Source organism: Castanea sativa, chromosome 9 (genome assembly GCF_040712315.1).
Source record: "Castanea sativa cultivar Marrone di Chiusa Pesio chromosome 9, ASM4071231v1".
NCBI lineage: Eukaryota > Viridiplantae > Streptophyta > Magnoliopsida > Fagales > Fagaceae > Castanea > Castanea sativa.
In genome coordinates, this window is record NC_134021.1 from 23,642,545 (window position 1) to 23,665,956 (window position 23,412).

A 23,412-nucleotide genomic window follows, 5' to 3' on the forward strand; every position below is an offset into this window, starting at 1 on the left:
AAAAATGCACAACGTGAAAGCTTGCTTTAAACTTTCAGTCAGACCATAAATGCAAGTTTTTATTCTAAAACTTATCGTTGCAGCCAATATCTAGTGACTAAAGATTTGACCTGATTCATGTTTTTATAGTTCTAGGGTAAGACCTCCTAGGTGTGACACAGATGTAGGTTTGTCTCCTAAGGCAACTTTAAGATGGGTACCTTAAGTATTATTTGTGTGCTTTTACACTCATTGTTCATTGATTAATTTTCTTATAAAGTAATTATATTATGACTTCTTGCAGTTTTTACACTTTCTCACGATTGATTGAAGTGAACGAAATCATTGTAGTTTGTGATCCCTCCTATGAGGACATTTTTGAAGGTTTCAGATCTCTTTCCTCTCTTCTCTTCTCCTCTCACTCTCTCACCTTTTGGACTTTAGCAGACTTCCTTTGTATATCCATTTGGTACAGCTTAATTTTTAGCTTTTCTGAAAATGGGTTGGTTGATTACTTATAAAAAAAGGGTTGTTTGAAAAGCTACACTTAAAAAGGTGAGGTTTTAAAGTGATGTACTTTGAAAAAGTTTGGTTTTAAACTGCCCTCCTAAGCAGGCACTTAGTTTCAACTTTAATGATATATTGATGATACACTTGGAGAAGACATAAACTATCGACTTATCAAAAAAAGATATACTAGGAGAAGACATGAGGCTAGATACTGGTCAATGCGGATGCATGTACCCTAAGGCTAAATCTCCACATATTTTTTGTATTGGAAAATCTCATATGTCTATCATGAAGTTCTGCTTTGTTCAAATCATGTCATCTTATTAATTTATTAAAATTTGAATGTCTTTTTAAAAATTTTTAGTCATACTAAATGTGTGATGGAAGCCCTCTATTGGTCTTCATACTCATAACAGACAGGTTTAATATTTCTTGTTATTATCAGCCAGTAGGACTGACAATTGGCTTCAATATTTGATGCAGATGTTGTTCAGTTACTTACAAAAAAAACTGTCTCTCTCTCTCTCCCTTTCATATTTTTCCAAACATGCATCGTGAAAGTTGCTTGGTTTCTAAATGCATTATAAGGAGAAACTTATACTGTACCATATTTGATTTATTGTATCAAGGCCAAGTCTCTATTTGCTGAATTTGAAATTTCAAGTGCAGAATCTTGCAAGTATAAATATAAATATTGATATTCCCAAATGGTTGCATATACTTCATTTGGAAAGGCTGGAAATTTTTTTAGTTCTCCTCATTTACTATCATCGTGTTGCAGAATTATAGTGATTATGCAAAAATTGAAAACTCCTAGGTAGAACTATAGTTTCTTAAAATTTATTGTCCTCACTTGGATGAATGTGAGTCCCTAGTAGCCATGCTGATTGCAATTCTAGAACGCTGGTTTACTATATTGGTGCTCAATCTAACTTCAGCTTTTTGGTTAGTCGGCAAATGTTTTATACTTACAAAATATAACGGGGACAAAATCCATTGAAACAAGTTTATTTTGGGAGTTCATTTTTATTATTTTTGCTTAGCAGCATTCTTTAGGGCTGCCAAGAGCAGCTTTGGGTGAATTATAAAAGGTTGTGTCCATAATTACATTTTACCCCAATTATGATCTTGCTACGTTATTTGCTGAATATCGATATTGAAGCATACCTAATTATTTGGGTGGGACCCATCACCCAACCGACAGTTAGACAATTAGAGAGATATAGAGAGAAGATATTCGAGTTTGTTTGTTCCCTTTCTATTGGGGGAGGGGGGAACTGGGAAAGTTTTAATAATAATTTTTGTTGATAAGTAGAAAGTGTTAATAATAATTGCTAAGATAATTTTCTTGGTAAGGACCGTAGAGTTATTGAACCACCTTGTTTTCCTGTTGTGATAGAAGTTTAATGATAAAAATTTCACTTTGTTGATTTCCTAAGTTGTGCTATATATTTCTTGTTTTTTTGCTATTACTTTTTTAGTGCATTCACTTGAGAAGAGAATCAAAGCATTTGAGCCAACATATATATACACTATGGAAAAGGTAATCTTTTCACCAAATTTGATTCCTCCTTGCAATTCATGAAATTTGTTTGCATACTCTGCTGTGGTTTTCTAACATCTAACATTTCAATATTCTAATAAGCGCTCGTCCTGTTCGGATAATTTTTGCTACTTGAAGAAGCAAGGTCTCGCCATAATATTCGTACCATTAACATTAGCATATTAGCTCGACATTCCTGTTTTGGAAACAGGTTATTTCTTCTGAACATAACTCTGGTTTAAATTGAGCTTGGAAGTGGCAATTTTTCTGTCTAGAGCCTATTTTTGCTTCAATTATTGGTTTCTAAGTCTTGATTCATAATTTTGATATCAGGCTGTTTCAAAATTTTAATTTCCGTGGACCTTTATATTTATGCTTTCCATGCCATGTGCTTCCTCCAATACTGGAACTGGGGCTGCCTTTCTGTAGTATGAAACCTAGAATACAGATTGAGAATCATCTGTGATTAAAACTTAAAGCTTTTTGTTAGGTTCTAAGTACTTAGGAACTAATGTATTAGAACTCTAATATGTATTGTTGGCAAACCATGATAAAAAAACAGGTGTCTAGTTGTGTTTTAGACTTGCTCAAAGTATTTGATTTATGTAAAGTTGGAATCGAGTTAACTGCAGAAGTTACTGTGCATTTCTACCTAACTCGATCGATCGAGAATTAGATTCGACCGATCGAAAGTCGTGCAGATTGTTTTTCTGCAGATTTTCCAACTTAGCCTTAAGCCCATATAATGTGTAGGGTTTTATATTTTGTCCTAGGTATAAAAGGCAAACCCTAGCCACGTTTTTGAGGTTGCTCATATTGCTGTTTGTGTGAATCTCTTGTGAAATCTGAGAGGTGCTTGCCTTCACACAAGCTTGGGATTATCAAGAAGGAGATTTCTTCGAGAGCTTGATGATCGTTCAGTTGCTGCCATAAGAGTTTAAAGATACACAAGCGGGAGTGCTTGTACTTCCTGGAGAATCCAAGAAAGAAGGAGTCCGTGGTCTCGGAGCTTGCACGTGGTCGTGTCAGTAAATTCTACTGGTGGGTAGCAATAGGATGTTAGTGGTCTAAATCGCTATTGTACACTTTGATTCTTTCATAGTGGATTCAAGTTTACCTTAAGGATAGCTAGGTTAAATTCTCCTCAGGTTTTTTACCGGTTTGGTTTTCTTAGGTCATCATATCTTTGTGTTTTTTATATTCCGTACTTTGCATTGATATGATTATATAATTGTGTTAAGCTAGATTTGGAATTTGGACAAAGTAATAACTTGACTTGTTAACTAGGTTAATCCAATTGTGTGTTAAAGGGGTCTAAACAAACTCTACATTTTCTTTTTGTTAACTAGCTAGAGCCACTGAGAACAATTGTGTCAATGCCTGTTTAGGAAGATAATGCACCGGCATTCTTCTAGGAATAATACAAAGGTTCTAACTTCAGTATACCATTAGTGTGCTTGTTTGAGATCAATTGAAAGCTTTACAAAGCTTCCTTACAATTTGGTAAACTTAATTATGTTTTAAATTTGTCTACCATTTGTTGAACTTTATAATTTGAGGTGTATGCATATTTGTAGAGAGTTGAACGTAAATGGATATTTTCTTATTACTAGGTGGCAGCAAATCCTCATAAACAGAATCGTTGGATATGATACTATTTTGATGAATAGTTTATTGACTTCTACTAGTCAAGGTGACATCCCATTACAAATTTATTTGTTAAAATCTTGTTTTCTGTACGTATTGCAAGAGTTTTTTCATTCTCACACTATGGGTCATTGTATTATACCCTCGTGTTATCTAGTACTTCATTATTATTTTTCTGTCATTTTTGAATTGGCATATTAATAGCAGCACAGGCGATCTATCAGAGTCAACATATAGTCTGCATCAGAATCCTCTCTCTCTCTCTCTCTCTCTCTCTCTAATTTTGATTCTTCTACTTGCCAAACCGTGGCATTAATTTGTCATCTGGATTTTGTTTATTTAGATCCTGTGGAGCTGTTTATTTGCCAATATTAGTTTGATATAGATATTAGTCAATAAAGAACTATCTAGTTGTCAATGCTTTTAGAAGCAGCCTCTTCAGATTTGCAACTTCAGTTGAAAGCTAGCTTTGGTTTTGTTACTTTATGTCATTTTAAATCCCATAGGTGGAAATATATACTACTGAATTGATCACAATCTTTGTCTCATTTTGCAGGAAGGACTGGCAAAAACAAAAGAAGTTCTTGGTAAGAACATGATGTAGGAATGATAAACATCTTAGCTTGAAATTGTTGGCCTGGCTAGTTTTCTGTTTTTCTAGTAGTAGTAGAAATCTTATAGTGCCTTTTGTAATCTACAGATACTGTGATGAATATTTATATCAAGATTGTGACTGAAGATGATGACAAGGAATTTGTTGCTCAAGCTTGTATGAGCATAGTTGATATCATCAAGGAATATGGATACGTGGCGATTGAGCAATGTGAGTTAAATTTCCAGTAAGCTATTGAAGGGAAATCTCATCTATTTGGACTATAAATCATTTTGTCAAGATTGTTTTGCAGGTCACAACCCCAAATGATTTATTGCTTGTAGAGAGAATATTGAGTATGAGCCCTGGAGAGTCTTCTTAGTTGGCTGATTACTTGGGCTAAATTTTTAATTTATTGCTGTACAATTCTGAGGGCAACCTTTGTTGTATATCAATTTTCAAAATTATTGAAAAAGAGAAAATTTATTGACTAAATTGAGAGGCACTGAAGCAAAAACCCAAAAACAAGGATACCACTTGGCTTGATTATTTTTTTGCAATAGTACATAATCTTTGGTTCACATTTCCTTTAGAGCTTTAATACCATTTAGCTTTACTGGTGTCTAATAGCATTGCAATGAATAATAAATTAGATGTAAGAAATCTATTCTAGGACTGTTCTATTATGTTCAAATCCAAAGGTTTTAGCTGGAACTCCATCTTTCTTACTAGGTATTAAGGGGGCAAAAAATTGACATGCGTAGTTGTGGAGAAATTGCCCATTATTTAATGCCAGATTAATAGTGATATTTTCTTTGTAATATGTTCCATTTTTGTGACAATGGCAATGCTTTTAGTAAAATTCTATCTCTATATGGAAAGTGATTAAGCATGAGTGTGTGAACAATGATGTGGTCATTCATAATGGACCTCACCAATTGAAATATTTTCTTCCAATTTTAGCTACTCTTGTTAGTTAATATAATAGTTGTGTACTTTCATTTTTTGTATTTCTGTCTCCATCATGACTGATCTCTGTTGTTCATCTGATTGTTCATGATAGAATTCGTCAAGCATCTATTACCACTAAATTGATCGAGATTATATCTGGAGCATCAGCACTTAAGGGCTAATTCATTATTTGGTCCAATTTGCAGGCTCTGGGGACTGTTGAAATGGTTGCTGTTATAGTGTTGGGAAATCCTGGGACAATTGATCATGCACCCTTTGTCGTGAAGAGGACACGAGGAAAATTTTTTAATTACATAGAGATATGAACTGTTAAATATAATATTGTTATGGTTGATCTTTGTAGTCTTAAAGATCTGGGTTTTATCTTATTTAAGTCCTTGCCTAAGGCCAATGTATAACTTATTGGCTTTGAATTTTCTGTTTTAATGGTATATGTCAAGTTTTTTCTACCAAGAAGGCAAATTGTGATGTTGACCCTATAAGCTTGTAACATTTTTTACTTAACTGAGTAGTTTAAATACAGATGAAAGAGTGAAAATATATTTACATAAAAGGGAAAAGAATGTATTTACATGTGCATCTCATACACACCTATGTTGCCATAGAGGACCTGAAACCATTTGATTCTATCTTTAAAATATAGATACAATTTTTTTTCCCCTTATTGGGTTACACTCTATGTCTTCACAGTGCATATCTGCAAATAAAATGGCCGATGCTTTAGTTATTGCTCATGTTGGTGGCGCATCCTTGTGGGAGAGCACACGGGATCAATACTTTAAGATTAGCCGATCACCTTACCTAAAGGCAGTTTATTTATCTTGAATAGCCTCAATTTACTTTGATGAATCAATGTGTGGACCGATCCCTGGTTTCTTTTTATGATATTCTTTTCAAAATGCTGATTTTAATGGGGCCAGCTCTATGATATAGCTTTTGTTGCCTCAGTATGCGGTTTCAGTTGATGGATTTTTTTGTTGCAGAGAAAGAAGCCAGGGTTATGCCTCTCGAAAATTCTCAAACACAAAGTGCAGCCGTGTAGGGTGCTGATCAATCCAATTATGGCTACGATACCTCTCAAACATATTATCAGGTGTTTATTTGTGACTCTCTTTTCTGTGTGATATAGTTGTCTCAACTGCTGTGTAATTGCAAACATTGTTGCATTTCTCCCAGTTATTCTAATGTGTATGTTCTTATCCTTTGAATTTTTTTAATGCGTATTGTTTAGGAAACTGCACCATCACAAATGCAGCCTAGTGGTCCTAGCAGTGCATATGGTGGAAATTATCAACCTCCCTCAAGGTCGCCTTATGGAGCATATGGAACTCCTGCTCCGTATCAGCCCCTAAATATATTCCTTCCATCACACACACCTTCCCAGGTATTTTTGGTTCTTTTGTCAGCTTTATCACTATTGGTTTTTATTTGGTGTTTAGTATATAAAATTTCTTAGCAATGCTATAGACCTGCTATGTTATGTGTATTTGTACTTGTCCTGTTCTAATGCAGGGGGCACAAATTAGAAAGCACATTGATGGCACTCTAGGAAGTGGAAACCTAAGGGAGGCTGTAAAACTTCCTACTGGGGAGGACTTGAATGAGTGGCTTGCTGTCAACAGTAACTCTTTCTGTCTCTCTCTCTCTTGCATGCATGTGTGCACTTACATTTTATCAGGTGTTTATTATCAAAGCTATTTAGTAATAGTCTGCACAAGTGTTCAGAAAGATCAAATCAAAGCTAGCATTTGGGAACATCCCACTGCAACAAATCAAAGCTAGCATTATGTTCCATAGTAAAGCATGAACATCATTACGGATCTCTTCCATGTTTGTGCTTGTTCATTTTACACTAGGATTTGCAATTGGGGAACAGTTACAAAATAATCGAGCATTAAGTTCTTTTAAGATACTGAAAGCTTTGTTTCCTTGGATCATGGTTCTGTGGAGCAATTGTGACAGAACCTTAGGTCATGGAATAACTTAACACCCTCCATTAATCTTGGATATAGATAGTGGACAAGTCGTCCCATTGATTTCTCTATTTAGTTGTCAAAATGTGTTTTTGACATCCCAAATGTGCAATTTTGAAACATGTTATAAATTGATTGACAAGTCCAATCCCAATATTTTCATTTCTACTACAAGTATGCCTGATGTAAAGTGCACCTTTTGTTTGATGTAAGAATTTATCAGTTAATTATGAAGCTTTTAGTTAAACTTGTCGCACTGGTTTTATGTAGGAATTTGTGCTAATTGACAAAAAGGAGCTGGCTCCAGTTGAAGAGCTTATAGAATCCATTATTGTTCTTTACTAAAGGGGCCTACATATCTTGCCGAATATTATATACAAGGGAAACACAATTAAATAAAATAAAAGAAACACTAGTCCTGACTGTAGAGTTTATCCTAAATTGCTTTATATTACAAATTCCTGTGAATGTGCTGTATGTGTTTCAATGCTAGCAATTCTCACTTATTAATTTTATTTTTTCTCTTTGTGGATCAAGACAATACTAAGAGCGCATGAGCAGTCATTGGTGTCAAGACTGCGGTTGTGAAAATGGCTGAAGGCCATTAGCTAATATGTGCATGTAGCTTGAAAAACATATAAGTTGAAATCCTGTGCGTTTGCTATCGTGGCAATCCAAACATGTAGGGGAAGTAAGTCGTACCCTTATATTTTTTTCAGAGAACTTGTAGTAGTGCTTATTTGCATACAATGTTACGCTTTCTTTTTCTATTAAAATCTATTTTGGTAAATCACTTTTCAAAATTGATTGAAAAAACAAAAAAGTGAGTAGAAGTTGGAATTTATTTACTTTTACTACAAATAAGAGACAATTTCAATGATTCTGGTCAGCTAAAGGTGCCAACCTGAGCGAATGTGTACCAAATTCTAAATAGTGCCGTAGTGTTTAAGTAATAATAAGTATGTTTATAAATGCTACGCTTTAGCTTTTATATATCTTCTTAGTAGGAGCTAAGAATTTGTATTTGCGTCAAACTAGTATCTTTTTTTGACTTGGGTAACAAATATAAATTGATGTGGTATTAAATTTAATCACAAGTTTTACAATTTTCTGCTACATTAATAAAATATTTAAATAAAAAATTCACATATATTGTGTCTAATATTTTCCATAGTAGTTTTTTTGTTTGTTGAAGTTGATGTTGGGTAGAAACGGCCGAAGTGGTTGATGAGATACTTGATGAAAGGAACTTGAGTATACAAACTCGAGTAGATAGCAAGTACAGTACTCGAGACTGATAAGCTTGAGTTATATACTTATTACCCACACCTACTTACTGGTGCCAACCATTGCAATGAATGCAAATGAATGGTACTCGAGAATAATAGACTCAAGTATTGTTCTTTTTTAAACTTGAGTTCTGTGAACTCGAGTACCACTTAACAAACTAACCCCTTGCCAGCTTTCAACTAATTTCAGTACCTACTGTTCCAAGCTTGATACATCTAACGAGGCAGAAGGCTTATTGGTCTGAAGAAGCAGAAGCTTTACTAGTAGTTGGGTCACCATCTGCAAGTCTTTGTCTATCAGTGTCAGTATCTCCATCCAAGACCAACGTGCTGTCCATTTCCACGTTTGGGTCAACATTGCTGTGCTCAATACAAAGAGGTAATAGTTAAATGCTTAGTTTTAGATTGTGTTTGCATGTGGTTCGTATGAGATTTTTATGCATGGGGTGTATTTCATGTAATGAGTTTTGCAATATTAACTACGTACAACTGTTGATATATATATAAAAATTTTTGTCAAAACAAATGGAGCACAAATATAATAGAATCAAGCTTGACCATATGATAGCAAATAGAGAGCATGCATAGTAAGATTATTTTATTCAGAACCACCATGTCGAGGACACATGAAAAAGTAATTGCTTGTTAGCTAAAAAATATGCAATTCCTTTTAATTTGTAAGTTACACACATAAACGTAGTGGGGGTGTAAATAGAAGAAAATTTAGCAAATCCTTTGAAAATATTCAATCTAACGACACCTTTAGAATAAGCAAGTGCTAGAACTACATAGTGACAAGTATAGTTCACGTGTGGCTTAATTGTATAAAACTCATGGTTGATAGATAGAGGTAATATGATATCTGTTCACTTTTACAGTAATACGGGTGTTCATAGTAATATGAATTCATTACTCAACAAAAAAATTGGCTTCATAAAATAAAGTTTGCCCATGGTTGAGTTTTAATTATTTATACGTTTGCAAAATACATATATGGTTAAGTGCACATTATGTCTATGTGTATAAATTATTTGAATGATCGAGATTCAATTATTTATATGTCTATACAGAAACAGGCTTTTAATTGAGTTTGAATATAAATTATTTTTATCATACGTCAAGTTTATTTAAGTGGTTATAGATTATGACAACTACAATATTCTTTGAACAGGTCGGAGATGGATTTTCACTATTTCTATGTGTACTATGATGGAGAGACATATTATCATGAGTTGCATGGGTTGTCATACCAAGGCTCGAACCAAAAGCAAAAATGCGTTAAGGTGAAGCGTGGGATAGGCCTTACGCCATTGCAATGAAGAATATTGAGGGTGATGCGGTTAGACCACTCTAGGCATAGCATTTCCATTGTGTATCGAGCACCTCAACAGGTTGTAGACACCCAAGTTTTCTACAATTCACTACAGTTATTGGGTGGCACCGAAGTGAAGATGATGTGGGAAGTTGTTGAACAAATGGTGGTGAAGGGATTTGTTGCTTCAAATCTTTATGTCACTATTGAGCCCGCCATAGTAGAGGTTGGAGAGGGTTCACAACATACTGTTTTGGATGAAACTGTAGATGAGCACATCGACTCAATACCGTTACAGTCTTATCAAGGGTGTGCAGAGAACATAGGGGATAGGTATGGCAGTGAACCGTGGCAGACATTTCCACATGTGAACTCGATTGAGGAGGAGGAAGTGCTCCAGGGAATGCATGAAGGAGAGCATTTATCTCATGATGACGTGCATGGGGGCACATCCAAAAATGAAGATAGTCACGGACTTGGTGATGATGCAACCCATATTAATGTTACTAGGGATGACTTCGAGGAGCTCCTAGATACATGGGTGAACATGAGGATGTTGATCATATCGAAGATGTGGTTGTAGAAGAGAATAGAGACACATGCCCTGGCCCCGATTCTACGCTGGAATGGTTCACCAAAAACACTTGGGATAATATGTTTGATTCATCACCAGTTATGCAAGCAAAATTATCAAGTTGGACGCCTGGGGAGCAACCAATGAAAGGGATGGTATTTGCGACTAAATTGGCGGTGCGACATGCGTTGACCTAGTACGCAGTACGAGAGAATTTTAGTTTCAAAACTGAGCATTCAGACTTAAAGAGGCTTATAGTGAGTTGTGAGGATGATTCCTATCCATGGTTAGTCCGTGCGATCTGTTGCAAGGGAGACAATGTCTGGACGATGGCAAAATGCAAGGGCCCCCACACGTGCGACAAAATTTAGAATGCTTATGATGGTCGGATGATTGATTTGGTGTTCCTAGCATACATACTTGAGCACTATATACGAGAAGATCCCACGTATAAGATAAAGAACTTACGCCACGTTGCTTTGGCAGACTTAAAATACAAAGTATCTCACTACAAGGTATTCTTTAACTTGCATTTTTTTTTTCAATCTAATGTAGAGACATTAGTCTTCATGGAAGTATATGCATGATATTTTTTTCCCAAAACCTATGAATACTTTATATTATGAAAAATGAAATTGAAAAAAAAAGAAAAGAAAAAGGAATAAAGAGAAAGAAATATTATCTTCATCTTATAGCCTTACAAGTCTTGATTTGTTTTCTTCAACTATAATTATTTAACTTGTATTCATTTCTATCGTAATCATTATGGTTCACATACAAGGTATAGGATGCCAAACAAAAGGCCGTTGCAGCTATATACGGGGATTTTAAGGAGTCTTATGCAGAGTTGCCGCATTTTTTGGTAGGACTTAAGGATGCAAGTCCGGGTACAAAGTATAAGTTATTAGTGGACGATAATTATGAACGGGGAATCTATACATTCAAGTTCGAATTTTGGGCATTTTGTCCATGTATTGTTGGGTTCAAGTATTGTAGGCTTGTGATCAGCATTGATGCAACCCACCTCTATGGAAAATATAAAGGGAAATTGATGATTGCAATGGTGACAGATGTTAATAATAATATTTATCCACTAGCCTTTGCTGTTGTCAAGAGCGAGAGCACAGAGACTTGGGGTTGGTTCTTGGCTTGTATAAGAACGTATGTTACCAATCGGAGCAAGCTGTGCGTCATATTTGATAGACACCTGGGATACACGCTGTCTTCAGAGACACTAATTAAGACTTTTTGCAACTTCCCATGATAGAACATCGTTACTACCTTCGTCATCTATGCAGTAACGTCAACACTAAATGGAACAATGAAACTTTAAAGAATCTAGTATAGAGGGCAACAAGTGCTACCTAGTAAGCATTCAATTTGAACCATGTGTATTTCACCATTACCGTAATGGGCAGGCTGCGAGCACCCTTTAGAACACCATTGAAGCACTCGGAGACGCTTGTAGTCGTCACCCCATAACGGTAACCCTCGTTAAAAGTTAGAGCCCAAAGACATGGGCTCTAACTTTTAACGAGGGTTACCGTTATGGGGTGACGACTACAAGCGTCTCCGAGTGCTTCAATGGTGTTCTAAAGGGTGCTCGCAGCCTGCTCATTACGGTAATGGTGAAATACACATGGTTCAAACTGAATGCTTACTTCGATGATCGTTGCAATAAGAGCATAGGGCAGTTGAATTCGGGGAAAAAATTATGTAAATATGCCTTGGATATCTTCAAGAGAAATAAGGTGAAGGCAGAGCATCACAGGGTGACGAGATTGAGCGGATAACAATAATCATATCAAGTAGATACACCGCATAATCCAGGGACTATTGGACATGGGGATCACACACATGGAGTTAATCTACTGCAAAGAACTTGCACATGTCAGAGTTGGAAACTGTACAAGATACCATGCTCACATGTCATTTTAGTTTGTATTAGGTATCGACTTAATGCAGAGCAGTACATTGACCCATGCTATAGCATGAACACAATGTTCCGGAGCTATGCTCCTGTTTTCCTTGCATTGAAAGATAGACTATCATGGCTGGATCCTAAAGAAACTCGAAGGGTCGTCCCTAACCCCCGATTGATTTGAGAGAAAGGTCGCCCTGTCTCAACACGAATCAAGAATGAGATGGACGAGGGTGGGAAACGGCTGAGAACCACACCATGGAAGGAGGGGGGAGGAAAGTGCAATGCGGGTTATGTGATCCATAAGGGGCATAACCGAAGAACATGCCCTAAGCGGAACGATGTACCGACGAGTGGTGGTCTCACAGATTAGATACGCTAAGTTTGAATCGTGGCATCCTTCTAAATGCAACTTGAAACAAAATGCATATATGCCATAAGATCAAAATGCATGCTATATGCCATTCAATTATGTATTTTTAAAACTTAAGAAAAATTTGATAAAACTTTAAGGACCAAATATGACATTTATACTATAAGCTACTTTCCCTATAGGATGCACACAAAAAGTCATTAGCATTGCCATTTGGCTTATCGCAAAAATTGCATACTAATTGGTTAATGTAATGTAATGTGTAATTGCCCTATGTGTAATGTAATGTTTTTCATTTTTTTCTTTCTCTGAAGGGTGTTTAGTCATTTGTGGGTTGGCCATGATTTCACTTTTCCACTTTTAACCTATTGGATCTTAGAAGTTTTCTTTGATTGCGTATTTTACAATTGTGAAGGCACTCTCCTTAGCATGATCATCTTCCAGTACCCTACCATTAAGGGTTTCAACTTTGACTTGGCCTTTGTTAACATGATCATCTTCAAGTACCCTACCATATATATATTGTGTATAGTTTATGTTTTGGGATTTTTTATGTAATCAATTATATGATTTTAGTTAATACTGTTTATTTTTGTCATGTTATGAGACTAGGAGGCTGAACAACAATAACTTGTCTGGGCCTTTTCCCGTGTTTTTGGCCAAAATCCCTCAACTTGCTTTCTTGTAAGTATGGTTTTTGTTGTTTCTCACTTTATGTTCATCAATCTGTTCGTTTGTCATCAGTATGTCTTGAAAACTGTAACTTCCTTTTACTTTAGGCAACCTTATGGATGCTTTTTTCTTCCCATTTACAAGTTGTATTACTCAAAAATATGTACTTGATGAGTTTTAAGAAGGCTCTTTGGTAATGTTTTTAGATCTTTAAAATTGCTATGAGGCTATTTGATTTGTATGTTAATCCACTGGCATTACCTATTTTTGTGATTGGTTCAACAGAATTTGGCTTTGAGGATGGAATTTATTACTGACAGCAAGAAATTCAGTGTGCTACTTCTATTATAGTGATTTCTTTGCTTGTGAAGAAGTTCAGTTTTAGTTATGTGTGATTTCTCTGGTTCAAACTGAGCCTAATTTAGGTTATATTGAAACAACTACTTTTCATTGCAGATATTAAGAAAGGGCTAGGGTCAGATATGGAGAATAAGATAAAAGCATTTTGACACAAGTCTAGAACAAACCTATGCATCAATAAAATTAAGGGGGGAAGAGAAGCTCATGAGCTTTATGTTGAAGCTAGGGAAAAACTTAAGAGGGTTAGAGAGAGTGTGAGAGAATATACAAGCTGGTTTTGTCATGGTTATTTTTCATGTTTGTAATTTTGTTGGTGTGTTTTGCCTTAGTGAACAACAATATGGGTGAAGAACCTTAGTCTGCCATGAAGAATCTTATTGTATCTATCTTTTGAAATACAAAGTGTGGTCTTTGTGCAATTGTTTTGTAGTTTAATTTTTTTTTTTACTTCATTTTGGGATTTGGATATATATATTGCCACGAAGTGGTATGACAAACATGCATAATAATAAAGGAGATAGCTGTGGTACTCAAGCATATTTCCAATGAAAGCCCTAAATGACAAAATATTTTATAGAATGGTGAAAGTGTATACTCATGGGTGTGTATCCTTTGTACATGACAGAGAAAAAAAATGATAGGCATGATAGTTTCCACTGTACATGACAACACTAAAAGGTGTATAAGTGGAAGCCATTAAGTAGTATCAAGAGGCATATCTGAAGACAAAACTCAAGTTTAGAGGACTCTGGTACTGCTAACACAATACTCGAATCCATGAAACTCGAGTATGAATCTGGATGATTTCGATTATTTCGTTTATTAGACCCGAGCCATACTTGAGTTATAGAAACTCGGGTACAGACTAACACAGTACTTGAGCTTCTTAAACTCGAGTATTACGTGGCATTTTTTAATGTCAAATGCCAACTCAGCCAACGCCATTGTGGAATAGAAACTAGGAACTTGAGTTTACTAAACTCGAGTACCATTTAGAACTCGAGTACCTAAAAAGTGGTACATTGCTAATTAGTTCCGAAACAGTTCTCAATTGCTACAAATTTTGCAAAATGGTGGTATTTGGCCATTTTCACTATTACTATTGTTTATGCATCTCATCTTTATTGGTCACGTGCTGCAGAATTTTTGCGAATTAGAGGTTACTATCATGCTGAAGACAGAGAGTCATATACTATTTATGTTATTATTGCATACAATTGGTTTGCATCAATTTAGCTTTTGGCCTAGATCGATCATAGTATATTAATGTATATACAATTGAATTATTTTATTTTATTATTATATATTAGGAGTCAACTATGCAACACCCCAGTTATTAAGTGTAATTTGAAGGAAGCTTGAGGGGCAAATTGGTAATTAAGCTTTTCAACTTAAGTCAGCCCCCCCACCCCTTTTCTTCCTCATTTCACGTTGATATCTCTCTTCCTCTTGACTAGCTGCCCCTTCTCTTTGTTTCTCTATTTTCCTATCTCACTCACCCATCGAAGCCCACACACATGCACACTCTAGCTCCCTCTATTTCTCTCACTCCCTCATCGGCAAACCAGCCATCCACCACCACTTTTGGTGGATTTCACTGGAGAACCCCATTAGAAACCCCATACGCTCCATTCTCTCAAACTTTAAAGGTAAAACTCTTAATTGTTTGGTAGCTTTTCAAGTTTTTGTAAGATTTCTTTCTAATTAAGCTACATGAGTGGTATACATGTGATTGAGTAAATGGGTTTTTGATTTGGTGGATTTATTTGTTAAATGGTTAAGAGCTTTTACAAATGATGATCATTTGGGGTTTCTTAATGGTTAAAAACTTGGGTTCCTTGAGCAAATCATATGAGTTGATTTTGTGGAAGTTTGGGGTTGATTTTTGGCAATGACTTTGGCAAATGTGATTGTGAGTGAAGTGTTAACTTTGAATTTTTGAAAGTGGAGTGTGAGCATGTGCTTTTTGCATACCTAGTGTTTGATAAATTGTTTATATGATATTTTGGGTTTGATTCCTTATTTTTAATATGCTTTAAATTTGGTGGTTTTAATGTGAGTAAATTCTCAAATATTTTGGGTTAGTCTTACAACTAAAGCAATTTTCTAAAGCTGTTATGACAGATTTGAGTCAGCCGCAATGCATGATTTTTAATAAATTACATAAAAATCGTTTTGGGCTGAATTTTCTGTGGTACGTTGTATACATATAGGGGAACGTTCCTTTAAAGTTTTGAATTAATCGGATAACTTTTCATTGACCAAAAAAGTTTTACAAAATGGCTGCCCTGCTATGTACTAAATCTGAAAGCAAGACTAAAACGTTGAGAAATTGTGGAATTAATCCCAAACCTCGGTTGATCTTATCTTGGCTTAAATATATTATTTAGTACTCAAAGAGATTCATGAGTATGTTATATTATCTTTTGATGCACATTATTACGGTATTGAATTTGAAATGTTTTGGTTGTGTCAGCACTGTGAGTTTCTTGGATGCTTGTTTGGTTCCCGTTTGGGTAGGGGTACTTGTTTTGGGATGGTCAAGCTAGGCTTTAGGGCCTTAGGTTTGATTTTTGAGGGAATATTTTCCGATTTATGGAGACAAATTTGATAGCGTAATTTGGTAGTAGGCCTTGTTATTAATAGGCTTGATACTTGTGCTTCTAGGTTCCAAGGTACTTGGTGATAGAACTAGTAACTTGATTGGTTGAATGCGGTGCTCGGTTGAGGTTAATTTGGATTGGATTGCTGAAGTAAGTAGCTTTTTAATGGGATTTTTGAAAAATAATGATGTTGCATAAATGTTGTTTTTGGGTTAGATACGCTTTTGGAAACTACCTATGGAAACTATATTTTCCTAAAAAACTATTGTGTAGTAACCTTAATATATTTATGATTATATATGAAAATGCATCATATTTGGTATTGCATTTGGGGAAATGCATGAATTGTTGATATGAAAAAATTATCATCTTTTATTTAATCTTTGATAAGGAAATTATGGATTTTATGGTATATTAGAAAATTAAAGATGCTTATCTTGTTTTGTTATGTGGGAAATTGATAGAAAATCTCTTGACAAGAATGAAGTTGAAAACCTTAAAAACTTTGTGGAAGTTAGACTATTTAAGGTTTTTCTAAAACTACCTAGTTATAAACTATGTATTTGAAAGGAAATGTATACCTGTGAGCTTTATGTGGTTTAAACCCTATGCTATGTGTGATTTTCTAGTGATCACCCGATTTGGTTTCCGTAGTCTTTGTGACAACGGAATCAAATCTAGGTCAATGCCTTTTTACTTTGGATAATGTGTTATTCCCTGCTGCCTATGGGGGGAAGGGGTTCCTTGCTTGTATGTGGGTGAGGCTGCTGCCCATGGGGCCAAGAGACCACATGCAAGAGATGTCCTATTTGACGCACTCTCTCTACTGCCCATGGGGGGAGAGAAAAACCTTAAGGGTATGGGTGAGGCTGCTGTCCATGGGACCAAGAGTCTACATACCAGAGAGGACAATATCATGCCAGTTGTGAATGGGTGGATTCCTTGACCGGTCTATGTGGTAGTATGGTATATTTGTGATAAAATTACCGTATGTTAGATTTTATGGCTTTGGAATTATATTATTAGTGCTTACAGATTATAATATATAGTTTCATGGTATTATTTTGAGAAATTTTGTGTTTCATCATTTAATCATTCTTGTTACATTATTATTGAAAATGATCTTGCAGTATTTAGTTAGCAATTTCCCAAACTAAAACATGTTTTGTAAACTGTTTATAATCATGAAACTTGCATTTCTCACACCCCCATTAATTATGCTACTTACTGGGCTTTACATCCTACTCTCCAACAGTTTTTCAGATAAATTTGCTATACCTCGAGCATGGAGCTTGTTTTATTGGTGGTGATTGGAGCATTATGCTAATTGAGAGGTTTATGTTATGATTGATTGGTGACTCAATCTTGCAAAAAGTTTAACGATGTCATAATTAATTCTATTGGAGGTTGGATACTTGAGGTTTGTTAGTCTTAGGCTTTGTAGGCCTAACTACAATGTTGAGGTTGTGTATTCTAGAAGGGATTGTGGTTTTGTGTTATCCATTTGGAGCCTTGAAATATATTCATGCATTATTTGGAGGCACATGACTTGAGTTATTGTTTGTAAATGTGTTATAAAGCACTAACTTGTTATATGAAGATTTTAGTATGGTTATTTATTCTTATCATGTGTTGAGGAGAGTAAAAGAAAAGAAAAATGTCCTACGTTCTCGCTCTTAAACGTTCTTCTCTCACGCTTTGGACCATTTTGGGTTTGGGGCACGACAAGCTATATATTTGTACGACAGACCTAAAGCTATTTGACTTCATATTCTAGTCTACTATATGTAATATAGTGAAAATGATGAAATTAAAGTTGAGTTTTTTATTTTAATAGTTTTGATTGTGTCAAGTGCTCAGCAGCTCAAGTATACCCCTATTTGATTGGTTAGACAACAGTTTAGCTCCATGCCCAAAAATTATTGGTGGCTATTCACATTTTTGATAATATTTGATAAACAGTAGGCGACAAAATTGTAGTCTATCTTTTTTCCATGGAAAGAGGTAGGGTGATATACTATTATTCTATTTATTGCTAATATTTTATGACATGCGCAAAGAAAGTGGGAGAAAAGCGAATATATATATATATATATATATATTTTGAGAAAAGCGAAAACTAGGAGAAGAGACAAAAGTAAGGAAGTGGGTTGTATTGCTAATATTTCATGGCATGCGCAAAAAAAAAAATTATTAATTTTTTGTTTTGAAAAAAGCGAAAATTAGGAGGAGAGACAAAAAGTAAGGAAGTGGGTTGAACTTCATTCTAATATATCTCCATATTCTTATATATTAATGAGATTTTGAGGCTGGTTTTGATGTTTCACTTTACTCTCTAAAATAACCTTAGCCCGAAAAGTCTTTGAGCAAGCTTTCTGAGTAGGCTAAAGTTATAAATATTAAATACTACCCTCTTTGAGCATGTGCTACTATTTTTATTTTTTATTTTTTTTTAAAGGTCAGTACTTTTTCTTTTCATATTTTATTTATTTATTTCTAAAGGTCAATACTTTTTTTCAACATAATTTAAGATCAGGAATGGAGCCTGTAAAGACACAATTTGTACCAAAGCTTAAAATAGAGAGAGAATAGGCCCAAAGAGCCTAACACAATAAATTTGTAGAGAGTGAATTTGAAATTTAGGTTCTAACAAGTCTGTATACCAATTATAATGGGTCAAGATCACAATAGAAACAAGTTTATAAAGGGTAAATTGTCCTCGGACTCAATCCGAGGAGGTTAACTCTTCTTTATATATCTCCCTCACTTAATAACAGATTGCAAGTGTTGTTCCTTAGTTTACAGTGTTTTTCTCTCATTTCTTTCTTGATCTCTAGTTCTGGAGGTTTTCTTTTCCTTTTATATCATCCTTCATCCTCTCTCTATCCTCCACGTATGGATCAGATTGTTAGTATGGATACTTGTCCCATCAGCACCTCCTTGAAACTTTTGGGAGTAGCTGTAAGGTGCACACTGATGCACAGGCATCACCTCCTCATTAATGCGGTTAGAGAGTTAGCTGCAAAGTATTCAATGCGGTGGTAGCAACTTTTCCTTTAGATATATCATGATTTTCTTTTTTGTCTTATGTTCTCGTGGTGCATATCTTTATCAACAGAGTCTCATGGGACATTGCTTCTGAGTGGTAGACAATACATTCCGACCTCTGCCTAGCTAAGCTAAGGAGGTATTCCTCCTCAGACCACCTTCTCGAATGATCATGATCAGACCTTACTTCTTTATATACCAACAAAGACTCTTAGTAAGATATTTACCCATCCTCGGACTACTTAATGTCCTTGAATTGGGCCTCCGGCCCAATATACACATAAATACATACTCCTAGATTAGTGGTCCCCCTGGATTTTGGGAATTTTTTTTCTAAAGGTATATTTGAGCTTCATTTAGGATTTGAACTCAACAAAATTAAATTAAGGCGCCCCCCCCCCCCACCCCCAAACAAAATCTTTGGCCTCTTAAGCTAAACAATAGTACAAAACATTAACAAGATTGCCCAAGCAACACCAAAAAAGATTTAATCAAAGTTTCATGGTCAATTAATTTCAAAATATAATTCCTAAAATACCAGTGTTGAGAGAGAGAGAGAGAGAGAGAGAGAGAGAGAGAGAGAGAGAGAGAGAGAGAGAGAGAGAGAGTGTGTGTGTCTTTGTAGCATCACTCATTGAATTCATAACTTGTCTTCTCAAGCTGAGCACCAAAGTGCAGTGTAAGGAGTCTAAATCTTCTGTCCCACTTTTCCTGCTTCACTTTATATACTCCATCAATAAAAACTTGCCACGTGTTCACGTAATTAATTAAATACTACTATTAATTAATAACGGTAGCATTAATAAGTCAATAATGGTAGTATATAATTAATTAGGTGAACATGTGGCAAGTGTTTATTGATGGAGTATAAAGTGGAGCTAGGACAGAAGATTTGGACTCCAGTGTAAGAGAAGCTTTGAACGAGCTGGGTATCTCATTGATAAATAAATAAAGAAAGAGATTGCTATTTTTATTGTAGATTTGGGAATGAGAGAGTTAAAGAGTAGTGAGGTAGGAGGGGTTTTCAACTTACGAAATGTCACATGTAGGCATGTAGCAGTGAATTGTGATAGAAAATTTATTGGCTTACATCTGTGAATAATCAATGTATCAGATTGACTAGCTCTACCTCTGCGTCGCTCATTGTGAAACCCATTGTTTTAAAAACCGGTACGGTGAAAGAATCGAAAAAAGAACTAAATACCGGTTTTCTGGTTAGATCGGGATCCGACCGATGGTCGAATCGGTGACGTCATAAATAATTTAATTATTATTTATTTAAATTATATAAATAGTTAATAATATTTTAATATACTAAAACTAACAAACTAACGGTGATAAATATATTTCATTAAAAAAATATAATATATAACATCTTTTTAAAAAATTTAACATAATAAAATTAACAGACAATCATCTTTAATATAATAAGTTGAAATATTCTTTAATATAATAAATTGAAATATTATATGTTTGTAGGTTAGTTTTTACTTGTTAGTTTCCTGTCCAAATTGATAACTATTGAAGATGAAGTGACGTGAGAAGGACTTTTCCCATGGTCTAAGCTAAGTCCAACCTTTTTTTTTTCACTGTTTGATGAATGATTTCTTCCACCTTTTTTTTTTTTTTTTGAATAAATCTTCCACCGTTTTTAAATTTTAATTCTACATCTTTATCTCTTGCTTTCTATTTTTTTATTTATTAATATCATAAATTTTTCTCATCCACCCATTTGTACTTTTTACCATCCCAAGGCCTCTTTTTGACTTTTCCAAAGCCTAGTGCCTAGTGCTTGCACATCTCTTCAGATCATCCACCCATTTAAAGAAAAATACCTTCCCAATGCGTTTTTTTTTTTTTTTTTTTTTTTTAAACTTTTCCAAGCCTACACATTTCCTTACGTGTTCCTCTTCTCTATTTCTTCTTCACAAATCTGAAATCTCCTCACAAAACTCCTTCTCCACCTCCTTCTCAGTCTCACTCACGGAAACAGTCATAGGTTTTTTTTTTTGGTCAAAAAATCTTGAAGAGCATTACATCGTCACTGTGCAGTTGCTGGCTCGCTGCTCCTTTCTTTCTTTCTTTTGTTTTTTTTTTTGTCAAAAAAATCTTGCAAAAGGCAGAACTGCAGAAGCACTCAGTGCGAAAAAGCATTTTTCGCCCAAAACTGACCGGAATGTTCCAAAACAAAGTAGTTTAAGGCTGGGAAAAAGTCAAAAAATGGTGTAGTTTTTAGTTTTCAACCCAACTGGCCATAACCAGTTCGACTGCGCCGGTTCCCGGTTTTCCGGTTGAACCGGCCAGTTTTTACTGTTTAACAGTTTTTAGTATATTTTCGGTTTTATAACGTAACTGGACTGGATTGATGACCGGTTTTCAATTGAACCGGTCGAATCGGTCGGTCCGGTCCAGTTTTTAAAACTATAGTGAAACCCTGCTCTTTAATTTTTTTTTAAGGGAGTACGCCTTACTCTTTTGCTTTGTCCATTACAAAAAAATTGGTTTTACAACCATGTTTTTTCCAAAGTGGTTTTGAAAACTGCCATTATAAAAGTAGCGCTTTTAGAAACTGCCAAATACGTTGACCTATTATGGTAGTTTAAACCGGTGCTATTTAAACTACTGCTATGGATATTCTACTATGGCGCTTTAAGAAACTGCTACAATAAGTAGAGCTATTATGGTGTTTTAAAATTGATGCTATAGGTGGACGTCCACTGTCATTATTAACCACATATGCATGTGGGATAATTCTGGTCCTTTTACGCACATATTCTGTTGTTATTTCATCTAAAGAAATAACAATAGTTCAACCTTTATATGTATAAAATGTAAAAACCATGTGTGAGTATTATTTTATTTTAATTTTTTTCTTTTCTCCTTTTTTCTTCTTTAGATAGTACGTTAATCTTTTGGTTTAATTGAATGATTAATTACATAATGAAATATAAAAGTGAATTTTCATTTTTTTTAAACTCTAGCGCCAACCCCCCCCCCCCCCCTCCCCAATCAAAATCCTAGCTTCGTCCTTGTTCAAGATTGATGTATTTTCAATTACAAAAGCACTTAAAGGTGTAGTGAGATTTATGCTTTTGCGGGCGAATTAATTTTTTCATGCTACGTCTCAAAATAAAAAGAGAAGATTGAGCACAAGAATAGTGTAGAACCATTTAGTATGAATTATGTTCTGAAAGTTCAAATTTTAAGTATATTAATGTTTGAAAATTTAATCAATTAACAATCGCATTAGAAATAAAGTGGATGATATTCATGGAATATTAGTCTCATCGCATGCGCTTCCCGATTGCCCTGAGGATCTTTTTTTTTTTTTTGTTGTTGTTGTTTAATGTCATAATTTTCCATGCATCTCAATTTGAGATTTACGTGTTTGTGCGCTAATATTATGCATTTTTGAACTATTGATACAGACAAAAGTTTTATGAGGCTAGCACCTAAAAATGAACACATCCACACACAAACATATAATATAAATGCTATTTTGTTGTTCATTTATCGGTGCTAACCTCATGATACTCTAATGACTAACCATATCAGTAGTTCACAAATACATAATATTAGTGGACAAAAAAAAAAACCTCAATTTAAAATGCATGATAAATTATGACACTAGGCCCCAAAAAATATAAAAAGCCTTAAAGCATATGCAATGAGGCTAGTGTATACATTTACAATAGTCATAAAGAGCACTAGCATTGGAGTTTCTAAAACTCCGAAAAAGTTATTTTAAACCCCAAACCACAAAAACCAAACCTCATTTGGGTTTCTATTTTTTTTAAAATTTTTTTAGACTTGCTACAGTAATTGACTACTTGTAACATAACAATTGCTATAGCAAGTTTTATTTTATTTTTTAAAAAAATACTTTTTCCTCTCTCTCTCTCTCTCTCTTCTAGACAAACCTAGTCTTCTCTTCGCCTCTTGCCACTCATTGCCACCACCATCTAGATGGCCGTCCTACTCTCTCAGTACCATGAGTTTGTGATTTGGTGTGGTGGCATTGTTTGGTGGGTTTTCAATTTGGTT

The 23,412-nt window shown here is 34.9% G+C and overlaps 2 long non-coding RNA genes across 6 annotated transcripts; both read left to right on the top strand.

Moving 5' to 3' along the window:
- Positions 1 to 1,759: 1,759 nt before the first annotated feature.
- On the top strand, positions 1,760 to 6,647 carry LOC142611261 (uncharacterized). 5 transcript variants are annotated; one of them, XR_012839985.1, is made up of 7 exons: positions 1,760 to 1,840; positions 1,971 to 2,243; positions 3,646 to 3,725; positions 4,236 to 4,266; positions 4,380 to 4,502; positions 5,429 to 6,336; positions 6,475 to 6,647. It is a non-coding gene; the product is annotated as an uncharacterized LOC142611261 (long non-coding RNA). The 5 variants fall into 5 exon arrangements; XR_012839984.1 differs by having other exon boundaries at positions 1,767 to 2,243; XR_012839988.1 differs by lacking the exon at positions 3,646 to 3,725 and having other exon boundaries at positions 1,790 to 1,840; positions 1,971 to 2,032.
- Positions 6,648 to 10,079: 3,432 nt separating this feature from the next.
- LOC142609509 (uncharacterized) lies at positions 10,080 to 17,779 on the top strand. Its single transcript, XR_012839619.1, has 3 exons — positions 10,080 to 10,906; positions 13,298 to 13,369; positions 17,576 to 17,779. It is a non-coding gene; the product is annotated as an uncharacterized LOC142609509 (long non-coding RNA).
- The last annotated feature ends 5,633 nt before the right edge of the window (positions 17,780 to 23,412 follow it).